This window comes from Leguminivora glycinivorella, chromosome 4, assembly GCF_023078275.1.
Source record: "Leguminivora glycinivorella isolate SPB_JAAS2020 chromosome 4, LegGlyc_1.1, whole genome shotgun sequence".
Taxonomy (NCBI): domain Eukaryota; kingdom Metazoa; phylum Arthropoda; class Insecta; order Lepidoptera; family Tortricidae; genus Leguminivora; species Leguminivora glycinivorella.
In genome coordinates, this window is record NC_062974.1 from 12,060,253 (window position 1) to 12,076,503 (window position 16,251).

The following is a 16,251-nucleotide window of genomic DNA, read 5'->3' on the forward strand; positions in this document are numbered from 1 at the left end:
CAATTTAAAACTTTCCAGGTTATAACACTAATGAAGTTTAACCTCTCGTATGCTTAGGAGCAGATCTGCTCCATATTGTTTGAACTTTAACATGTAGTTATTATGACTAATATATTAATGACAATTTTTTGACAGACGCATACGAAAGGTTAAATAAAGCCAAATATGTACTTAGTATGCATAACTATTATTTAAACGTTAACACGGTTTAATTTTAGCTACATGTTTATTAATGTCAATGACCATTTAGTACCTACCGTCAAGATATGAAATAAAAACATGGACATAGTGTCAAAGATATGGAACTTAGTGTATAGTAGATATTTCTTGTCATTTTTATGTGTCTGTATTGTCTGTATTTAATGTCACGGTAACCCAAGAAAGAACACATAGATACAAACGCACCTGCTAGAATAACATATGTATCGACAACTAGCCTTGTTTATGTCACTACCGCTTTGCTATCGCAAAAACGACGGGGTATTATAAGTTTGACGTGTCTGTCTGTTTGTTTGTCTGTCTGTCTGTCTGTGTGAGTGTGTGTGTCTGGCTGTGGCATCGTATCTCCCGAACTGATGAACCGATTTATATTTAGTTTTTTTTTTGTTTGACAGCTGAATTAGTCGGGAGTGGTCATAGCCATGTTTAATGATTATCGGTCCCCTATGTCGCTGTCGGGGGTTTTTAAAAAAAAATGTTTTTTTGTATTCCTACTAATCTGTCTAATTGGCAAAAACTAGTCAACTTTTTACACCATGCGCTCAGCACATTGTAAATATTTTAATATGTTTGCATTTGCAAACACCTCTATGTTTTGTAAATCTGCTCTCATTGTTCAGTGAGGTCAGTAGACACGATGATCAGTGGATCACAGGGCTTCTCTGTCTATACCTCTGATAACCTCTCACACGTACATACTTTATTCAACCGAGACTCGAGATTATAGAAAAAAAAACCGGCCAAGAGCGTGTCGGGCCACGCTCAGTGTAGGGTTCCGTAGTTTTCCGTATTTTTCTCAAAAACTACTGAACCTATCAAATTCAAAATAATTCTCCTAGAAAGTCTTTATAAAGTTCTACTTTTGTGATTTTTTTCATATTTTTTAAACATATGGTTCAAAAGTTAGAGGGGGGGACCGCACTTTTTTTTCCTTTAGGAGCGATTATTTCCGAAAATATTAATATTATCAAAAAACGATCTTAGTAAACCCTTATTCATTTTTAAATACCTATCTAACAATATATCACACGTTGGGGTTGGAATGAAAAAAAATATCAGCCCCCACTTTACATGTAGGGGGGGTACCCTAATAAAACATATTTTCCATTTTGCATTTTTGCACTTTGTTGGCGTAATTGATATACATATTGGTACCAAATTTCAGCTTTCTCGTGCTAACGGTTACTGAGATTATCCGCGGACGGACGGACGGACGGACAGAGAGACATGGCGAAACTATAAGGGTTCCTAGTTGACTACGGAACCCTAACTAGACTCTAAGTTAATGATAAAAATGATTTAGCTATATTCCTTGAAATCAAATCAAAGTTATATTAGCGGCAAAATATCATAGAAAGAGAACGTGAGCTATTTAATCTAGTTTATTGGCAAACCTCTCTGTAGTTTTATTGCTATTCGGGAAAATAAGAAGTTCGGAGTTTTTTTCAATAAATCATATGAACTAACGAGATCATATTATGTTCATCTTCTTCAGCATCCCTTTGTGAAGCGGTGGGATAGTCTTGTGTTTCATTGAATTTATGTATATGGCAATATTTTTGTTTTGAGCATGTTATAAGTGTTATAACATATGTATTTCTTTTGAAGTAAGGAACCCTAAAAGTAAGAGCAATTCTAGTGCATTTTACTTTATTTTTTAATTAATACGAGTATAACTCATTCAGTGTCACATATCGAGAGAATGATTAAAATCAGTTCATCCGTTTAGGAATCCATGATCGGAAATCAGATTACATCGCCTCGAGCGATTATGGACTATAAGCTGGTCTAGCCAAGGTGATGATCGGTTGCGCTACTATAACGGAATTATTAGTGTCTCTCTACTCTAAACTCTTCCATATTAGTGCGACCATTGTTTTGAGCGTGAACGATTGGCATCTTACCTACTCAGCTTGGTAATCCGCATAGTGGTCCAGGCTTACTATAAGTTGAAGCATACCAAAAACGTTTTTATACTTATTAAAACGTTTTTATAGGTACTTATTACTCTTATTAGGTGGCTTACGTGAGTTCATAACCTATGTTACGGTGTTACGGTTCTGAACTCACTTGCTATTAACCTACAAAAAGATAAATATTGAAGTGCTAAAAACGGTAACTACTTAAACTAGCACTGGCTGAATTTTTAACTCTAACCTAATTCAAGTTTCCACTATCTATCGATTTTCTCTGAAAATAGGTTTGTCTAAAATAAAGTTTCATCGGGTAGGTGCAATAAATAGAAGTGGCATAGTTTCATTTCAGATCTGTTATTTAGGTAATTCTTTAAATTTGTTTTAGGTCAATGTACTTAGGCATTCAATAGGCATTAAATTAAATTGATGTCTTACTTCGAGAATATGAGTAATGATGAATTTTAAATTCATTATACGCGATTTAATCCGTTTCCATAGTTTTATTTCATGAGTAACTATCGCGGTAACCGAAGACAATATGATAGAAAACATTTTTGATAGTTTTTTATTGAAATTGTGTACAAACACAATAAATTCATGTTTTAGTACGTAAGTCCGAGAATGATAAGAACGACAAAATGCCACAAAACACTAGCGGATGTCAGCTTTCCTTAAAAATTAGCATTCATCGTGTTTCTTCCTCAGAACCGCATCCTATTTGACTTTAAAATTTCAGGTGAAAATCTGTTAACTTCAAACTTGGGTCACGTCTCAGGGTGATTAGTATTGAGGTCGCGATCGCCGATACAGGATGTTCGGAATACGAGAGTGATACCATTCGATTCGCGCTTCGACACTGCGTGACAGATCTACGCCGGGAAATTGAATTGGTTGTCAATTGGCTTTTTGGCTTTTACCTTTGAATTATTTTATCTCGTGTACGTAGATTAAAAAAAAACGTAATTTAAATATGTTATGAAATTTTTTATAATGATTACAGAGAAAACTTGCCTTGCAAAGCAAACAGGTTGGCAAAGTGTAGAAATTAAAAAAATGGCGACACTACGTTGCCACTTTTTATTTTCTTTTTGCTAGTCTATATACCTACGCCCAAGAACTATTTAAGAAAAAATCCCATAAGCAAAGACTTCTAAATAATTTGCATAACACGGCGCTGTTCAAAATTACAATATTCTTTAGAAAACCACACACGACACAAGACCCGCGTAACGGGACTGAGTACCGCGACCTTATCAACTTTACCTATTACACTTAAACTGTACCCGCTACCCGTGTGCATTGTTCACAAAACGATTTTATGCTAATTGAGGTGACTCTGCCGATAACACTAAATGCATAACGGTTTTAAAAATAAAAATAAGCAAACAGTATTTTTTTGTGTTGTAATTTTTGTAATGCCGTCGGATATGAAAAGGTAGGCCTGCCTGTTAGGATCTGACGATAGCAATCGTGACAGTTAGTTAAAAAAACAGTTTCTTGCAAATCATATTGTGATTATGAGTTCTAAAAGCATCAAATTATAGTTTTTGCTGATCAAAAAAGCTCAAGAACTATCGATTTTTGTTATCAAAAATTATCATGCCACTGGAAGAGGTTATCTTTGCGATTCTTTATCACAACACTTCAACAGGAATTCCAGGCATATATTGAATTCCGTGCGATAAGTAATCTGATTACCTACAAATGAAACTACAACAAAGATAAAGTAAACTGGGTCTTACAGCAGAAAACACAAAGGGCTTAAAGTAAAAGGGCCAACGGCATAGGAAACCCAATTAAAGTCGAGAGACTTGCGTCGATTCTTAATTACCTAGACAATTAAATCTCGGGTAATGAAGATGGGTTAAAACAATAATTATGATTGTAGACGGATAAGACGTGACTCAGGTGGAGGTCAAGCCATGACGACATCTTGATAGCTAAGATTAGCTATGACGCACGGCTATGTGGGCTATGCTCGGCCACTACCCTGGAGGTATACAAACAAACGCACCTAATTCCATCAAATGATAAGACTTCATTGCAAAAAAGGTACCTTGAAAACTATTTCATAAAGTCACGTGATATCATTGCACGTCGTGTACAAATAGTTATCACTGTGAAACTTATTTCATACTTCAATTATTTATGTAGATATCAGATAATAGGGGTTTGACCAGTCAAATTTCGATCATGAGCTCCGTTGATCTCGATTGTGTATAGATTTACTTTTCAGGTAAAAATGGGTTTGTAGCACTTATAAGACGTGACGATAAAATAATCTTTGCGAAGATATAACTGCGTTTTACTCAACATTCTGTGGTATGCAAGTTATTTATCTGTTCCTGGTAGCCTTGATGCTTATCCGAGTTCCGTTAGCGAAGATGAACCGGTTAACCTTTGGGATTCATTTAAATCTTTGTTTTACTATGCAATTCTGATAATAGCATTAATTATCAAGGTAGAATAACGAAGGAATCTCAAGCGAATACAACTATATGTATGTCAAGAATAATTCACGGTTTTCTTCAATATATATAAATATTGACTGGGATATTTGGAAGGTCCACAAAAATCAAAAAGGTAATCACGGTCTATATATCTCTTAGATAAAGTAAAAAGACATTTAGGTAAAAGGGTACCAATGCAAAGGTTCTCTTTTGAAAAGTTTCCCACTTTATAAACTCGAGCGGATATTCTATAGATAGAAAGCAGTAACCGTCTCAAAGCTGCGCTATTTTGTGGCTGCAAGTCGGTGCATTCTATAGAAAGGAACCGGCTCAGGCTTTCACGAGCGGAACAGGGCTCTTTCTTACCTCCTGTCTCGTAGGGGCGATTCTATTGAGTGTCAGACATTGTGGCTCGACCTCAGTGTGAAACGCGCTGCCGTTGCCTGCCACTTCAAACACGGATTTTGTTGTTATTTAAAAGACGCGTTTGGTTTTCACAATATAGTTTCTATGATACCTATGGTTAGCAAATTTCACACTGGTTGACATAATACTGAACATACAAAAAAAAAGTTTTCCACTACATAGTTGATCGAAATAAAATACCTACTATCAATCAATGTCGGTCCTATGGATTAGATTCGAAAGTTTTCATTTCGAAGTTGTCGTCGTAAACTTTGTTTTCTTACAAGCGTGTCTTAAGTTTGTTAATACATGTACATCAGGTACTACGTATATAAAACATATACCTACTTATCATATAACTGTACTTGCTAAAGGATCGTTTTCAAATAGATGTAATTGGAACTTTGCTATAAAGTTTTCATTTGATTGGTATCTCTTTGAAATCTTTAATGAAATACCAAACGATATTACCAAAAGGCGTTTAACGACAGCGTTTTAATGTGCTCAAATGTTTATGGCGCCGTCTAAAGCAAAATTCGTGTCGTTTTCCCGCCGAGCCAAATTGACTCGCAGGACTGAAATCACTTTACGATCTGTTCCCTTTTTACGATGTGCAGAAATCCAGTTAAACTCCAGTTTTATTTGTTTCAAAGCGAGTTAGCGTGTTGTTTTTTAACAATTCCCGTCGGTTCACGTAATAGAGAAAAGCTGTGAAACTGTAGTTACGTATTTTATGGGTAAAAAAAATACACTAAAAGCGAAGGTAAGTGATATTGTTCGTAAATACTATACAACGCAGCGTAAGCTTCTGATAATGAGATTGTGCGTAAGATTATGTAAGTGTTGGAAAGATTATGTTTTTATTTTATGAATCGCTTATGACCGTATTGTGATACTTGTTTTGAGAATCATTGTAAAACTAACATTTTATGGTTTTATTGTTTAGAATCATAATTATGTATGTACGAGTATATTAATAGAAATGTGATTAGTCATCTGTTTATCAATCACTGTGGTCGAAATGTTAATAGACCATTTTTACAAGCTTTTATTCTACTTGCCTTGTTAGTATGTTAGTTTGGGTCAAAACGTAGAAGCTAAATTTGACCCACTTCCCGGTTTCCAATTGAGCTGAAATTTTGCTTACATATGTAAATCACGTGACAATGCAATATTATGGTATCATGGAGCTGATCCGATGATGGAGCAGAAAGGTGGCTTTAGGAACTATGTTATGAAACGTCGTATCCCCATCGAGTAAGGGTTTTTTAGAAACGTCTCGGAGATAAGTAGATAACTGTTGAAAGAAAGGTACAGTCGGCGATAAAAGCTTGTGCCAAAAATTTTTGCGAAAAAATATATTTAACAGTACATTTCCACACCCGCGCTCGAGCCTGCTGGTTGTTTTCAGACTGGTTGTTTTCAGAGTTTAAATAACTCCTTAGGTTATATTTATTATTTCTTCATTATACTAATTTTCGACCTGCTGATCAAAAAGAAATATCTACTGTCAACCCACTGCCAGTCTTAAGACCCAATATTTCCCACAACATAAAAGTTTCGTCATCAATTAACTTTAAATACCTAATGTTGCTTCTTTTTTTCAGCATAACAGCTAGAGCTACTAACAAGTTATCAATGACACTGCCAATATCTACTATTGGCATCGCACACGGTATTTGACTAAAAAATCTGGCCAAAATTATTTATGTACATTTTTATAAGTAGTTCCATTGTGTCAATCCAAATATGCTATTGGGTTGGTAAGAAAGTAATGAGCGATCGATTGAATTCCACATAAAATTTTTGAGAGAGTTCTAGAATCTTCTATGGTCGAAAGTATATAAAGGGCGAGTCGCACAGTTTCTCGTCAGTCATTCACTAGCTGTCGCCGAGCTAATATAAGGAAGAAAATGGACGAATTAAAAGTGCATGTAAGGCATTGCTTACTATATGAATTTCAGTCTGGCCATTCAGCCGCCGAAGTAGTGCGTAATATATGTCAGCGTGTTGCTCCTGAAGTTGTGTCTGAGGCCACGGCGAAACGATGGTTCCAGCGGTTTCGTAGTGGCGACTTTTCATTATCAGATCAACCTAAGTCTGGTCGACCGATGAAGATTGATGTAGCCAAATTAAAAACCTTAATTGAAGGAGATCCGAGGCTAACGAGTCGTACTCTTGCTACCGAGTTAGGCTGCTCTCATGTCACCATAGAAACACATTTACACGAGTTGGGAAAAAACTACAAATACAGTGTTTGGATACCGCACGAACTTGATAGAGATCAACTAAACCGCACATTCAACTGGTTGGACCATCTTATCACTGGAGATGAAAAATGGGTCTTATATATAAATCACACACGCAAACGTCAGTGGCTAGCTCCAAACGAAAAAGGAATAGAGGCACCAAAAACAGAGCCTCACCCGAAAAAAGTTATGCTGTCCGTTTGGTGGGATATTCATGGTATTATTCACTGGGAACTCCTACCAAGTGGAATGACTGTTACCGCATCAGTATACTGTAATCAGCTTGAAAATGTAAACCAAAAAATCTGTCAGAATCGTCCACAGCATGCTAAAGTTTTTTTCTTACACGACAATGCTCGCCCACACATTGCAAAAGTGACTCGGCTAAAGCTATTGGAGCTAGGTTGGAAAGTGATACCTCATCCACCGTACTCTCCAGACTTGGCACCTACGGATTACGCATTGTTCAGATCGCTAAGCAATGCCTTGAATGAAAAAAAGTTCGATGATCAAGCCCATCTACGACAATACATAGCTGAGTTTTTTGAATCTAAACCTAAGAACTTCTTCGCCGATGCTATTCATTCTTTACCAGAACGATGGAGACGAAGGCCGTTATATTTTTTATAAATGATTAAAATAATAAATTAAATAAAAATTACAATATTGGTTATGATTCGCTCATTACTTTCTTACCAACCCAATATTTTAATTTATTTTTATTTTTTCTTATTTGTATCTAGTAATGGCCAGCGTTGTTAGTGAAATACCCCTATGTGCATCGCCTTTACAATATTGAAATAGGCAGGAAGATGTCTGTTTCACACAAAACGCACATATTAGCATTATTATTACCAGAGACATTTGTCCGCTGGTTTTATGAATATTCAGTTTCGTAACCACGGTTTTTGTTTAAGAAACAGTCTTTGACGCGTCAGAAACATCGTTAAGCAGAAACATGAAATATTAACTAGATTCTTTGTCTTGTAAATTGTGAAACTTGGTAAGAACATGGCTATTTTACAATATAAAAGACTTGTCTTGTTGACTGTCATAAACTTCTCCAGAGATAAAGGTATTCAAGTAAGAGAGTTCATTGTACGAAGAGTAATGTAAATGAACCAAGAAAATATTGTAATAATCAAAATATTAATTAAGTTTTATAACACTAGGTATACTGGATACTTAAAAGAATATTTAATCAAATTATGAATTACAAATTTTATTGCATATCACATTACATACCTAATTAATATTAGGTGGAACTTACAAAAGGTGGGGTTTAAATGTAAAATGAGTATCCATATCTACTTACTATACTCGTATTTACAATAGTTTTGATGAATAAAGTTAAACTTTTGTGGACACTGTTTAATAATGCAAACATTTTAAAACAAGAAAAAAAATGGGCCAGTAACATTTACCCCCCAGTCGAGATTTGCCCCGCTGTACCTTATATGAATGACTGTGTCATTTTTTAAATGCCACTTATACCTCCCTAATGCTATTACATGTACATGCTTATGATTTCACAAATCGTCATTCGCACGACGTAATATTATACATATGTATGTAAACGAGCGTGCGTGACTATTTTTATTTCGTTACATAGTCATGACATGGTATTAGGAAGTTTAATTACAAAAACCATAATGAACTTATGCGTCGCGATTCTATGAATTATGATTTGTTTACAGTTGTTTTGTTTTGGTATATACTCGTTCGATAATATGAATATCGAGTTAGATATCTAAAAGAGTGTTTTACTTATATTCAATCAGTGTAAAATCGTCAATTTGGTTTACCATAGGGTCAAATTGGTGTTCTGAGGTATAACTTTAACTTTAACTCGGTGTCCCCTACTATTATTATTGTATGGTATGGTATGACAATCATCATGGATATCTTTTAAATCAATTAAATTCAACACTGTTAACATGTAACATGCTCATGCTAAAATCATTGAAGTAATGTATCTTGTGGTATTCATAGAAACCGCAACGGATATAACGCATCACGTATCGGATGCCAAGTGAAAACGAACTTTCATTGGTTTCATTCAATACATGTGGCTAATTGTTCAACCAGAAGAAAACATACATAACCAACAATAATATTATACGAGTACTAATATCAACGATATTTGTAATCTGCTACTTGTATGAAATATCTAATTTTCCGGCAAGGAAAAGTATTCAGAGGTCGACTTTGGTATCCAAAAATTGAGCACATGTCGGATTTTTGTCCAGTACTTATATTGTTTACCCTTGCACCAACTCTTTGTAAAGCCGTTTGCTTAAATAACCTTTTTACTTTTTAAGGCCCATTGAACAAAGTAATAAACCATTAGGGACTGTTTAACCAGGGAACCCAAAGTCGTTTAAGTAAAAACAAAAACACATCAAAGCAGATAATGGTGTGAGAGTTTAGCCCGCTTTCACAATCCGGAACTAATCAGGAGTAAATGAATGGATGAACCTTGAGCAAAGTTCAGCGCTCCCGTGGAGATAATACAGGGTACCTAGCCAACGTCATAAATGTCATAATCGCTTCTTAAGCGTATCATAGCTCTCCCTATCGCTCTTCTGAGCCAGACTAGAGTAGACTGTGTTTCGATCGCCGCGTAGCGTCAACAATTGTCACATCGGCTAAGCGGTGTCTGTATGTGTTCGTTGACGTCACGTGTGGTTTATGAAGCGGCAACTGCCTGATACAAGTCAACGACCATGGGTAAGTTCACAAAAAAGCTGTTCTTAAGGATAAGAGGCAGCCATCACGTAGTAAGGTACCTAAAATGTATACAATCGTGTAAATCTGGGCACGCCGAACATATCACTCGGGCAAAAGTCACTTGGACCAAGGCTTATTTGGCTTTATCTTTAAAACATACAGGATTTTGCGTACTGAAAAATCAAGTCCGAGGGTAGCAGAGAAGGTAGAGAGGGTAATAAGCGTGTACCAAGTAAGAATATGCTTATACCAAAGATAAAATAAGAAAATCAAAGACATAAATAATTTTACTTTTACATCTGTAATGTATGAAATATGAAATGTATGAAATAGTGAAAATTCAATAACATAATGTATGACATTGCAATGCCCTGGCAGGGCCCATAGGACTCTGAATGTACCTACCTAGTTGTTAAGATCTGTAGGTACTACACTATGGTTGCAATAAATAAATAACTAAATGACTAATATTTTAATAATAAGTACCTACTTTGTTTGTGGAGTGAAAAAAGCAAAAGTGGTATTTAAATGTAATTTGAACTAATGAAATCAAAAACCTGAACATGAAGGAGGTCCCTTAAAACAAGGCATATAATTACATATTTCCTTAGCAAATAGTAATTCCTAGTATCAACAAAGGTAACAGTAATTTAATTTACCTTGACATAACCAAAAATACCCAGTTTAATCAATACAGCCACTTAATAAGCAATTAGCTGGATAATAAGTATGAAAAGAAATTAATTTGTTTGCCAACATTCCGTGCGTCATCGCGATCAAGATTGCCAGGCTAAGTCATCGAATATTATGTAAGTAGGTAAATAGGTAACAATGTTATTTGCTTTAATTTATTGTTTTTAAACACTTGTTCAAACAATAGATTATAGAATGCCACCAAATTCTGTTTTTAATATCAAAATTGATAGTCGTCAGGGACGACAAAAAACGTAAGGTATGTCTGAACAAGGCATTTAAAGTAGACTATACAGGCTGTTCCACGGGCCACGGCTAAGCCACATGGAGGGAAAGTACTTTTCCCCTCACTAGCTCGGAAACACGTGTTTTGTCCTTTAATACCAGCGGGTAAAAACGCATTTTATCCACTAGTGGGTAAAGTAATTTGACCTTGAATAAAGTCAAATTAACTGCTTTAAAATTAATAAAAGTAGGTGAATCTAGTAATAAAGATGATTTACCACCTGTGGGACTACTGGAAGCAGTGATAAACGCATTTTTTGCGTTGTAGTTTCCTCGCTACAGTGAGGGGAAAAGTTTTGTTTTACACTCGGGTGCAAATGTATTTTACTTCTCGTGTGTTAAAAAACTCGCAAGTTCAGGATTCTATACTCGAACTCTCAACTATAGAATCCTTTCACTTGCTCGTTTTTCAATTCCACACTCGGCGTTAAAATACAACTTTGCCCCCTTGTATAACAAATAACTATTAAATATCATCTAGATAGGATATTTTAGGCACTTTCCTTTTATCCATACTAATATTATAAATGGGAAAGTGTGTGTATCTGTTTGTTTGTCCGTCTTTCACAGCAAAGCGGAGCGACGAATTGATGTGATTTTTTTAGTGGAGGTGAATGAAGAGATGGAGAATGACATGCTACTTTTTGTCTCTTTCGGACCCCCACTTATTTAAAGAGAATTCCGCAATTTTCGTTTCTTTTTTTTTTTTTTTTTAAAGAGCATTCCGCAATTTTCGAATTTAACACGAGATAAACCGCGGGCAAAAGCTAGTATAGTATGAATTTTCTGAGATGAACTTTCGCTTTAGCCGTAATCTGTTAAACAAAGGCCTTTGTTTCTATTATTCCCGGCGGCTAGCTCCCGTTTCCACAGCACGTGCTAAAGTCTCAGTGTAGTTAAAAAGCAACTATCATGATAGCAATAAGGTTCAAATTGAATAAACAGTTTGCAGTATGCAGGTAACTTTTTTTGAAGATGACAAAACGTGTTATCTCCGAAAGGTCTTTTTATGGATTTGAACCTTATTATTATCATGATAGTGGCTTTTTAACTACACTGAGAATATAGCACGTGCCGTTTAAACGGGAGCTAGCCGCCGTGAATAATAGAAACAAAGGCCTTTGTTTAACAGATTACGGCTAAAGCGAAAAGTTCATCTCAGAAAATTCACACTATACCAAATAAATCACACAAAAATGCCGTTCAGAAGACGTATACTTACTTATTATTATATAAGCACATTATTAGACTAGCTTAATAGTCTCATAAGAATCATCCACAAGATACCTTACCTCATCTCCCTCTTAACAAAAAAAATACAAAAATATCGTACCTATCAGATATGTTTACATACTTGTAACACAGTACTGTAAAATCAGGTAACTAAAGCTGATTAAATATGGAAGGCGATTTACCTACGAACGAATCATACATAATTAACCCACGAGATTTGGGTACCCACACAACTACATTAATAATTTAAACGAATCCCAAAGGTTGGCTCTTAGTCTAAACGGTAAAATATATACATACTAGCTTTTACCCGCGGCTTCGCTCACGTTAGAAAGAGACAAAAAGTAGCCTATATCACTCTCCATCCCTTCAACTATCTCCACCTAAAAAATCACGTCGATTCTTCGCTCCGTTTTGCCGCGAAAGACGGACAAACAAACAGACACACACTTTCCCATTTATAATATTAGTATGGATTGGATATGCTAAACAAATTAAGTTTGGTTAAGGTTTTGTGTAAATTGGTTGAAATAAAACAGTCATGAATGCTGCTTTATCCGTTTAAGATCCAAGGTTCACAAAATCACAATATATGATAGGATTGTCTTTCTTTCATTGGTCTACTAAAATGTCTTATATGTGGGATATTAATGTAGGTAAGTTTAAGGAACTTGAGTATCAATTTGTGCATGGAGCGCGGATTCCTCAGTCATGGGAAATATATCTTTCAAGTACCTATTGTAATCATATTACAAGCTGTGCTTAGTTTGACGTAATTAGAGTACAATCAAGGAGACGATCGTTGAGTACTTGTTTAAAAGCAAACCCATATAACCATAATCGGTCGCCGTTCCTACGCAAATCCTCCTATTTTGTGTACACACAGGTCTTCGGGTCTCAATGCTTAGTCGCAGTACGGTCGACGTTTAGTCGCGGCGACCCAAATGGGGACGATTGGTAACAGGCACAAATGGTCACAGAAGTGACAGAAGTGTGCACTACGCGTGCACACATTGTTACCGTTTGGCGACTACTTTCCCAAAATCATTCGTTCATTTCATTCTTTTCAAATGGCGACTGTCAGAGACGTCAAAGTAAAAAAGAAATAAAATCATTTGACATTAAAATGTAATGGCGTAAGAATTTGTTAAAGATAAATATTGTTTGCATTTGTAATATAATGTGGGCTAATTACCATGGCCAATTAAATTGCTCGAGTGATTTCATAAAATAAGTCTAAATTTATCAACGCGCCATCAATTTACCTCAGTTTAACCAGAAATAATATTATTGACTACTCGGTGTTTGCGTGTTATGTATATTGATTGGTGAAGTTTTAGTGCTCTGGTGCATATACTATACTGAAATAATAAAAATAATGCCTAGAAAACCAATAAAGTTGTTAAAATATGGATTAAGACGGTAATATTCCATGTAAAAAACAGTCGCCAAACGGTCACCAAACGGTCAACAAACGGTCGCAAAATGGTCGCAGCGTACACGCGTGACCGAAAGCAGAATGGCTTCTTGTATTCATTTTTTTCAGGTATCCTCAAACTTTATAAACAATTAAATATGCCGTCGTACTCAGTTGCCCTCACTAAAGAAGATTAAAAAAAAATTGTAACGTGCGTACCGAGCTGCTGGGTTGTAAAGGATCGGGGATCATATTATTATGGTCTTCTATAGAGCAACTAGTATTGTGCGGCATTTCACAATTGACACTTGTTGAAGTAGGCTTCATTAATATTACTATCAACATTCATTTCAGCGATCTGTACTTCTTTTGTCAAGATTTTTGTATAGATAAGTGTCTACAAATTTGTAATGTTAAAGAGACATAAATAAAACGTAGTAGAGTAAATAATGTGTTTTTTTTTGTAACCCAAACAAAATACTTGTAGATACGAGTGCGGAAAAGAGGAAAATCGATACGAGTAGCAATAAATTAATACACGAACGAAGGGAGTGTTTTAAATCGACACGAGTTGTGAATGTCCTTTTCGCACGTGTATCGTACGACGATTTTCAGTACCTAAATCTAAGCTAAGAGTTTCGACCAGACAAGAAATGAATCATTGCTTGATTTGCTCGCACTACTGCGTTAAAAAAGCAGCATCTGTACTGAAAAAAACTATCATTGCGCAACAGAAATTCTATTAATATCACAGTAAATACTCTATTTCATTTGATTCCTACTTTTATTGTGTAAAGCAACACTACACTTCATTTTTATCAATAAGAATTAAAAATTATATATTTAATACATTAAGTAACTATAAAGTGCTTATCTATTTGTATTATCATTCTGCACTTTTCTTAACTTTCCCACATTTCTATAAAATGTCGAAGAGTGCTTAAATGGTCGTCGTCGTTTATTATTATTTAATTCGCTCATATTTAAATGATTCAAAGCAACCAGTCCACAACTTCACAAGACAGTTTGAGAAACCTTCGTATTTCAGATTGTCATTTGCGGATACAGTGGTTTAGGAGCAGTTCGGTAATCAGACCTACACATGTGTGTACAAATTCTGTCAATGTCACTGTCAGAAACCGTTCTGACAGTGACAATGACAGCCACAAATTCGTCCACATGTTGTTACCGTTATGTGTGCAAACGTCGACTAATAAAGTGTCGTTAAAAGTCATTCTGACAGTGACATTGACAGCCACAAATTCGTACACATTTTGTTACCGTAACGAGTGCACACGACGACTACATTTTGTTATTGTATCAATACGGTCGCATTGTTTGCACGCCGTTACCACGCGTTATGTCACATTTGACAGTTAGTTACTGATTTGAAGATTTTGCGACTGAAATGGTTGTATGGGAATAAAATTGTTCGAAATATACAGGGTTGAAAGACGCGAAAAAAAAAATCACGTGCTCATTTATGTAAGTAGGTGAGGTGCATAGGAAGAATACCATCGGAAAAGCGTTAACGATTACCCTTCCTTACAAAGTTCCTTTTCACCATTCCTCGTGTTTCCATCAGAGTTAAGTATACAGAGCTAGGTAAGCTACGTTCCAGATTACATAGAACCCAGTGGAGCTAGGAATTAGGTAGTCTAGAATGCACGCAGAGCCTCTTGATTATGCAGGAGCGTGCGCAAAACAAAGTCAGTAAGCCAAGAGGAAATAGAATTTCGGAGTACACGAAGCCGGTTTATATTAAATAGGTATACAAGTTGAAGTGTCGGTTATGCATGGTCGTCATGACTTTAAGGACAATATTATTAGCGTGTTAAGAGACGAGTTATGTAGTGAGTAGGTACCTAACCTACCCTGTAGGTACCTGACCTACGTACGTATAGGTCCCTATTGAATGCACAATTTTTGGGAAGGGCTTCTTATATAAATGCAAGTAGGTTATTTACGAAGCTTTAAGTGTTGCTTTTTATCGTAACAGCCTCTTAGAAATTACTTATTTATCTAATCAAATCCTCTAAGTATATTGACTATGACTTTGTAGGGAATTGTAAACTTTGTTATGTAGCAGCGCCAATATTATCAATGACGAGGAATGCATCTTTGTTTAAATGCCAGCTTATTATTTTATTTTTATTTTTTTAGGAGTGGAATTCCTTGCCGGCGGCTGTATTTCCGAGCTCATATAACCCGGCAACCTTCAAATCAAGGGTGAGTAGCAGGCATCTTCTGGGCGAGCTCACTCCATCGTAGGCCACGTCTTTGCTTTGGCTAGGATGTGGCCAAGAGTAAGCCCATTTATACATTTTATAATAAAAAAAAGGGCACAGTCTTTACTATTTGCGTGTCTCTGGCATCTCCTAACAAAAAGCACGACTTGAACACGTTTAGTAAAATACGTGGTTTGACTTGTCCTCGCCTTAGATAATGTCATTTGTTTTTCCCCAAGTGTTGTTCGTTACAAATGACTACAAATCATGTAAAATGGTATTGCAACACAGTTTCGTTTTAGTAGTCACTTGTATTAGATTTATTACATTCGATTCTCATTCAAAACATGAATCATCTAAAGGAATGCGTTGATGCACGAACTTAACGTTAGTAATGTTACTATCCAATTTACTATGGTTTTCGAA

The 16,251-nt window shown here is 35.7% G+C and overlaps 1 protein-coding gene across 3 annotated transcripts in view; it reads right to left on the reverse strand.

Moving 5' to 3' along the window:
- Positions 1–16,251, reverse strand: part of LOC125225381 — a 65,544-nt gene that overhangs the window by 26,635 nt on the left and 22,658 nt on the right. The gene's annotated exons all lie outside the window — the stretch shown is intronic.